At 37.6% G+C, this 8607-nt stretch overlaps 1 non-coding gene and 1 pseudogene across 1 annotated transcript; one reads left to right on the top strand and one right to left on the bottom strand.

Moving 5' to 3' along the window:
• LOC101562726 overlaps positions 1-8607 on the bottom strand; it is a 162447-nt pseudogene that overhangs the window by 13303 nt on the left and 140537 nt on the right.
• On the top strand, positions 6286-6391 carry LOC111817743. The gene has a single exon (XR_002821872.1). It is a non-coding gene; the product is annotated as a U6 spliceosomal RNA (small nuclear RNA).

The raw sequence follows: 8607 nt of genomic DNA, 5'->3' as shown, positions 1-8607 counted from the left end.
AAATGTAATCAGCTGTCTCATCAAAGATGGAATATATATATGTTTTAAGAAAACACATAAATTGCATTTATGTAACGTTTGCTGAGGGATTGAAAATTAACTTTAATTTTCAAATTCCATATTGAAACTGCACATTTGTTAACCTAGTTAAAAATTTTAAACATCAATAGGTACTATTAAATTAAATCAATAGGATCAGTGTGGACAGTGATTTTAAAAAAGCAATTGTGACAATAAGTTTATAAAGCAGTTGTCACTTTTCTATGACCCTGAACAATTTTGCTCCTAGTCATTTATTCAATTTATTTAAAAATTTATACAAGGGACTGGGGAGATGGCTCAGTAGAATAAGCACTTCCGTGGCAAGCACAAGGGCCTGAGTTCAATCCCTGGTTCCGAAAAACAAACAAACAACAACAAAAAAAAAATTGTGCACATAAAACTTTCACATAAATACACAGTTTATAGCATTGCTTGTGCTAAAATGTGAAAAGAACCAAAAGCTTTAAAGCTAGTGCCTAAATAAACATACTATTTATCATTAAAACAATGAAATATTATTTAGTGATTAGAAGGAAATACAAGAAAATAACTTACATAGGTCACTCTTAAGTGCACACTGCTAAGAGAAAGAAGCTAGTCCGCAGGAGCTGCAGAATGAGATTGCAGTTATGCTGCTTTCTGATGCATGCGACTGTGGCACGGAGAATGCTGTCCCCACCAGGGGCGAGGAAAGGCGTTTCTCAGTCAACCTAACTACCTTCTCATTTTCTGATTGTGTAAAGAGAACATAGAGAAGCTTGCTTGTAACTTTACTCAAGGAATATCACAGATCTGAATTGGATAAAAGCATAAATCTTGACTGTTATCACTTCATTCGATTGTTATTGAATGATAACAATGTGAGTTGACACATACATTAATTAACTTCACTGTAGTGATGATGCCCAGGGCATGCTTACATGAGTAACATCAGATTGTAGATCTTAAAAATATGCAATTCTTTGTTGTCAATGAAGCTGGAGGAAAATATTTTACAGATCACTTGAAAAGGCAGTGATGGAGAGCATAAGAATCGTTATATCTGCCTGAGATTTTGGGCAAAAGTTGAAGGATGAACAAATAGCACAGAATTATTTTAGGAGAAGAATGTATTTTGCATGGTATTGGATTATGAATGGATACATGATGATACTTCTGTGTAAAACCCCATCCTTCCCTACAACCAAAAGAGTGCGGTAGTATGGATATGGTTTCAGTGCACCTTCTTGAAGTTCATGGATTGGGTTCTGATACTCGGTCTTACAGTAGTGAAGGAGTTGAAATTCTAAGTGAGGAGACGTCTTGCAAGGCAGTTAGGCCACTTACATTGGATGGATTACTGAGGTTCTTTTTTGAAGGGAGCTTCCTTTAGGAAAATTTGCTATAAAAAGTACAGATATGCTCCCAGAATCTCTGGCTTCTTGTTTGTCACGCTCTCTCCTCACCTATGTGGTCTCCTTATAAGGACATCCACAATGTCGTGACACAGATATGGAGACCTTATCAGATCACAAAGTGGTAGTGACATCTAATCTTCAAATTTCAGCATACAAACCTAAACTAATCATCCTCTTTAGTTTGCAAAATTCCTTGTGTCTTATTATGGCCACATAAAAAGAATGAATACAAAGAAGCATAATTATATAATTTTTCAAAATTTTTGAGGCTGTCAAAAGATTTTGGATATATTGTCCTATGTGACAAACCAATCTAAATATATGAAGAAATTCATTGAAAAGGATTACAAAGAAAGATACTACTCTGCCCACAAAAGAAAACTTTTATATTCACTGAAACCAACAATTAAAGCCAAAGGAAGGGCCAGCCAAATAGCTCAGCAGATTAAAGAGCCTGCAAGCAGACACAGGGCCTGGGGGTTTGATCCCTGGGCCTGCTATGCCAGCCCTGCCCACAGGTCATGCTGAGAAGGCAATTGAGACTGGGCATGGTGGTGTGCGCCTGTAATTCCAGCTCTTGGGAGGCTGTAAGCAGGTGGATCACTAGGAGTCCGATCTAATAGTGAGACACTGAATACCCTGTAAAGCCTTCCCCAAAATACAAAAAAAAAAAAAAAGTCAAAGGAAACCAGATAAAGATGAATTCTCATCCATCAAATTGTTTCCACGAGAACGTGAGCTAGCAGTTCTGCACATAGTTATGTATGTGCAACAGAATGAATACGTAAGTGGGTAGCAGATGCTGGGTGGCACGTCTTTCCCTGTCGCACTAGGAGTGTAGAGATTTGCAGAGAGAAGAGGCTCAATGGTCCATGTGGTAACGGATTAGAATTGAAGATATTAATGTGACCTCATACTTGGTTTAATACAAATACAGGTGGTTGGGCACAGACATACTTTTAACATATGTACATGTTAAGGTGAAGACTTATGCACGCATTTTTCTTCTTCTGTTAGCTAAAATGGCCTAGAAGTATGGCGCCCTTGTAGCAACACATAGACCAGCACTCAAATCTTAGTTTATGACATCATTCTTCACTTGAAAAGAAATAATAGAACTTTGAGAAAATGTCTAATTCCAAAAATACACAAGATGAGACTGAGCATCTTTTGGCAACTCTATTAGTTATTATCAAAAATGCCTACAACATTCACATTCTAAGGAAGGATGATTTATTTCAGCTCTCAGTTTTAGCAAATTCACCCCGAGTCTTTTCACATGGCTTCTGATATGCTGTGGTGCGGTGTGACATCAAGACAGAAGTGCGCAGTGGCTTCATCCGTAGGATTCACGGCCCGAGGGTAAGAGAGAGAAAAGGAGGGAGCCACCGTGTCCCACCAGTGTTTTCCAAGGCGTGGTCCCCAGGACCTGAAAGCAACTGCTGGCTCCCTCTTCTGAGTATTTTCACCAACTCCTAAAGCACCAAGATGGAGAAAGAAAACACTAGCTTCTGGGGAAACACGTCCCAGTGGGGAAATCTAAAAACTATTTTCAGGCACAAAACAAATGGTTCTGAATTATAGACTACACTTTAACACAAATATGTGAATTATGTACAAAAGTAATTGCGTACAGTAACAAATAAGAAAAATAGACAAATCCTCTTGTAGAAGATTTCTCAATAATTTATGTGAATGTTCTCAAGAGAATGGAAAATTAACTTCCCTTCTATAAGTGTGGGTTGTCTTCAATGACTTATTTCTAAAGAATTGGTGATTGGTTTTAGGTATAGTAATGATTTAAAGGTCTTTACATGGGTCCATGTGACAAATATTCAGGTGATCAAGTTAAAAATCAACAGTGATAGGTCATTTTGATCATACCTTCACCTAGGATGATGAAAAAGGAATTTTTCCCCCTCTGTCGTCCTCCTCCCCAAAAAACACATGGCCCCCAGGTGGTCATGTAGAAGCTATTACAAAAAAACTGACAAAGAGAAAATAGGCAAAATATCCCAACTGCACATTTTGATACGGGCAGAATGATAAAAACAATGAGTATTAGAAATTGGTAAACCAAGATAATTTTAAAGAAAGGTGATTATCAAGTAGAATGCTGTCTCTTGGATGTGATGCTGAGACAGGAAAAGGATATTAGATAATAAAGAAAAGAACCTGAATATAGTATGAATTTCAGCTAATAATGATATAAATATATTGATTATTTATGTACAATGATCATATAAATATAAAATTATGTTAAAGGAAAACTAGTTATAAGTTATTTGCAAAGGTTTTCCACTGTCTCTAGAATTTTTTGTAGATTGAAACCTATTTGTAAAATAAATTTTATTTTTACTCTAACAATAATTCTACATGCAATGCTAAAAAAAAAATCAAACCAGAGTTGTAAAAAAAGAAGAAAAGAAAAGCAATTGTCAATAATGCTTAAAGAATGTTAGAGGGCAGGCCAAATAGCTCAGTGGACTAAATCACCTGCTTAGACAGGCACAGGGACTGGGGTTTCATCCCTGGGCCTGCCTGCCTGGCCTAGCCCCCCATGCACACTGAGAAGGCAGTTGAGATTGGGCCTGGTGGCACAAAACTGTAATCTCAGCACCTGAGAGGCTGAAAACAGGAGGCTGAAAGCTATGAGTCCGATCTGTGTAGAGATCCTGTAGAATCTGTATTAAATACACAAGAAAGAAAGAAGGAAAGAATGAGGAAGGAAGGAAGGAAGGAAGGAAGGAAGGAAGGAAGGAAGGAAGGAAAGAAGGTAAGATTTTGTGCTCATATCAACTATGATTTCAAAGTGGTTTGAGTGTCCACACCAAGAAGTTCATATATTGGAGGCTTGTTCTCCAGGTTGATGGTTTTGGGTAGGTGGTAGAACCATTGAATTGTAGGTTCTGGGGTCACTGAGTGACCCTCAGATGGATTAAAGCAGTTCCTATGAGACATCTTACATGGGCTCAGAAACCTGCTGTTATAAAAGCTGAGCCTGTTCCGATCCTGCATTTTCTCCTTATCTGACTAGTAATATACTTCCTCCAACATACACATTTCTGAGGGGATGTGATTCTTTGGATATTAGAATCTCAGTCTGGGAAGAGAGCTCAGTAGCTTACACACCTGCCTGGCAAGACAAGGTCTTGAGTTTGATCCCCAGTACAAAAAGCAAACAATATTAAGGTCTCAATCAGCCTGAACCAGAGGGGCCAGCAATCTTGACTTGGAACCTACACAGCTTAACTAAACCTCCTGCTTCCTTTTATAAGTAGCTTGCCTCAAGTATTTTCTTGTAGAGGAAAAAAAAGCTTAATAATACATATTCTGCATATATATATAGAAACTAAAAACCAATTACCTATCACTGGAATAGAGAAGATAGAAACTTATCTATTACACTGAATCATGGGTACTATGTTTAAGTCATGGTATTTAAAACACAGTACTTAAATATAGCACTTAAAGTTGAAAAAAAATTAAATCCAAAAAGAGTAAATATGTCTTATGCAGCCATATATATTATTCAATGAGGGTTAATTTATCTGAAAAGTCATAGGAAATCCTTTTGTTATGCTGGTTTCCACAACACAAATCTAGCTATGAGGATTGTCTTAGTTACTTTTCATTCGTTGCTGGGACAGAATACCCAACACCCAAAATGATGGAAGGGAAGGTTTATTTAGCTCACAGTTTGTGGAGGTTAAGTTCATACTCCGCTAGCTCCAAGGCAAATGACAGCAGTTCTTGGGGACTCAAAACAAGAGCAGAGGAGGAGCAGCAGCTGCGGCGTCCATCAAGCCTCTCTCCCCCTTCTACACAGCCTGCAAGACCCGCGCTCCTTGGCAAAGATCGGAGCTACTCCGAAGTGGCGTGGCTGCGAAGATCAAGCTCCTTGGAAGTGGCACAGCTGCAAAATGGCTCGACAAAGACCAGGACTTCTCCAAAGAGGTGGGGCAGGGCGGCAGTGAAGCTGGCCTCAACTCCTTTATATACACGTTTTATGCTGCTGAGTTACTCTGGGGCAGCCCCCTGGCGTTCCCTAGAGTGGAACCAATCGTGCCCCAGGGCAGGCTCTCCACAGTTCTGAAACTGCTGGAGCTCATTCAGCCAAATTACCATCAATAAAATTTATCAACCACCACAAAGGTGCACTAAGAAGTTTGCGAAAGTAGTATGAAAGATGAGAAGGAACCAATGGCAAGCAGCTGTGTAAGAGACACGTGGCTGTAACAGCCCAGGCATCACATTTTCTTGCAGTGAAGCTTTGGAGAAGTTATGTTTCCAGTGTGTGGGAAACTCTTTCATTCATTCCAATCAGTTTTCTTCCTCCATTGATATGAATTCCTAGGGAGTTTTCCCTGCAAGCTATTTTGAACAATCTGTACAAATCATCTGACATGAATTTTTCATAAAGCTCCTATGGAGCAAGCCCACTGAAGCCAGAGAAATGCGCAGAAACAGGAAAAGGATCAGTGGAAATTTGGGAAGAACACTAATACTATGCCCTGAAATTTTTGTAGAACATGATATCAACACTTAAGTTTGGGTAGAACCTATTCTTCAAAGTAACTATTTAGTAGAGTAAGGGTGGCAGGTAAAACTAATACATGTTCAAAAACTTTGTAAGGTTTAGAAATTCTGAAAAGTGTAATTGCATTTAATCCTAGTGAGAGATGTCTCAGCAAATATGTACTCTTTAGTTAAAAAAAAAAAAAAAAAAAAAAAAAAAAAAAAAAGACACTGCAGTGTCCTACCAAAAGTTATTCTGTATTTGTCCTGTAATAAACTCTTAAAAACTTCTAATTACACACATACAAATTTTAAGCCATTAAATTCTGTGCTCACTTTGACAGCATATATCTTAAAATTGGAGCAAATCAGAGAAGATTAGCATGGCCCTGCATAGAGAAGATGCAGAAGTTCAGGAAGCATTCCATGGCTTTAAAAACATGAAAGAATAAATAAAATCTGAAACATACAATAGATACAGTAGAATGGAAAGAAACTGAACATAACGAATAAACAATTGGATGAGGGAGAGGAGAAAAGGCAGAAAAAAAGGAAAAGGCGAAATTCATGTAAGTGTATACACAGGATGGTTAAAATGATTATATTACTAAGTTCAATCAGCTTTTTGAAAGTCATGGTCAATGTTTAAAAGTTTTACTTTGATCAGTTTTATATGCTAATATCTGTAATCTATGCAACTACATTGAAGACAGCAATGTGCGCTATAACTACAGTTGAATGCATTTCATTCTGTTTTAATAGATGTCTATTGGCTTCAATGTTTTATGCACTATTATTATATACAATTTTAAATAAATGAAAAATAAAAAGGGCAAAAGACAATGAAAAATGGTAAGGTTCATTGAAAGGAAGAGTTAATGTTTAATCGTGTAATCAATCTTACATGCCTATATTTGGAAATCTGAGCAACAAATTTGATGATAACAATATGTAATACAAAACCATTGTTAATTTTCTATTCTTGTTTTGAAATTCTGTACCATTTTTATGGTTTTATGCTGCTTTCTTATTGTCTGTTTTTATCATTTGTTTTTTTCTCTTTAAAATATAAAAATTACAGTCAATTTCATTGAAAAAAAAACTGGTATTTTTCTGTTTTTCCCTGTGTCACTTCTCCCATATTCCCTCCTCTTTAATCATGCATGTATCACACATAGACACATATTTACACACCAAATAAGATATTTATCATATTTTTAACCATGTATTCAGTGTTACCAGTATTCAAAGAAATGCAGACTAAGTAAATAACAGCTTGTTCATTTTGTATCTTAAATTGTCAACCAAATCTTAATAATACTCAAATCCCTTTGGTTTTCATAGTATTGGCCACTCAAAGGCGTTGTCACTGATTACCAAGTTTTATGTGATAATTTTGTAATATCTTTAGAGGTTTTAGTGTTATTGAACTATGTATAGTGCTGAATAGTATTACAACAAATTGTCTCTATATGGAGAAAATGTAGAGGTCACTTCTTTCATATTTCACTTAATTTACTGGTGAAATTAGTGACTATCCATTGTTTCAGAAATGAGCCAGGCATGTTAGTCAGCTCCCTGACAAACAAATGCTAACACCCACCTTCTACAGGAAGAACAGACTGGCTCATGCGTGGGGAGACTCGTTCCATAACTGGCTGGCTCCAAAACGAGCATCGTGGAGGACGGATGTGGCACCGCAGTGCTGCAGAGCCCATGGTTGCCTGGACTCAGAGTAGAAGACAGCAGCACAAGAGGCAGCCCGTGAGCCATTAGCCACGTTCACACCCCCGTAACCCAGCAGGATGTACCCACAAGTGTGCTTTGGGGGGCAGCTTCCGAGCTAATCAGTTCACACAAATAGGAGTACCTGTTACTTCTGACTCCTTGGCAACTGGACATCCAAGCATATCTCAAACCGTTACTTAATTTTGAGCTAAAGACAAAAACATGCTTCTGTTAGGGATAAGATGATAATACTACTATGAGTACAACGAAAAATCCAATAATTCTTTCCAAAAAGTCTCATCAGTTTCAGCATCTTTCACATGTCCAGGCCAAATTCTCTTCTGAGATATAAGGTAAACTCTTAGTTATGAAACTCTATAAAAGAAAATAAAAAACAACTTATATAATCCCAAGGCACAGTGGCACAAGGCAAACTTCTCCACCACAAAAGAGAAGAGGGAGAAAGAACAAAAATGAAATCAGACCATCGCAGGAGCAAAACTCAGTCAGTCCCACAGGGCGGCCATTATTTCCAGGCAATGGCCTCTCCCTAGAGCTGGGCCCAGTTGTGATATTCTCTCTTTTAGTCATCTTTCTCTTTTCTGGGACAAAATGCCTAACACCACAACCTGAAGGAGGAGAACTTTAATGAAATGGAAAGTCAAATACAGATTTAAAATCCTGATGTAATTTCAGCACATTAAATATCAGGCTGTGAGACACCGTTCTATTTCTGCATTGCTGAACTTCGATATCTGTAAAATACATGGCTACATTCTGCTGTAACAGGAGAAAAAACCCTGGGAGCTATCCTTTGATCTCACACCCAAGTTTTCCTCTTTCACCTATAAATACAAGGAGTACAGAATATGCATTTTCATGTAACTTACTGCTACGACTATTTTGTCTACTTTTGTTTCTT

This window comes from Octodon degus, unplaced genomic scaffold, assembly GCF_000260255.1.
Source record: "Octodon degus isolate 3935 unplaced genomic scaffold, OctDeg1.0 scaffold00068, whole genome shotgun sequence".
NCBI classification, from domain to species: domain Eukaryota; kingdom Metazoa; phylum Chordata; class Mammalia; order Rodentia; family Octodontidae; genus Octodon; species Octodon degus.
Note: the sequence above shows the minus strand (reverse complement) of the source record. Positions and strands in the feature narration are given on the sequence as shown.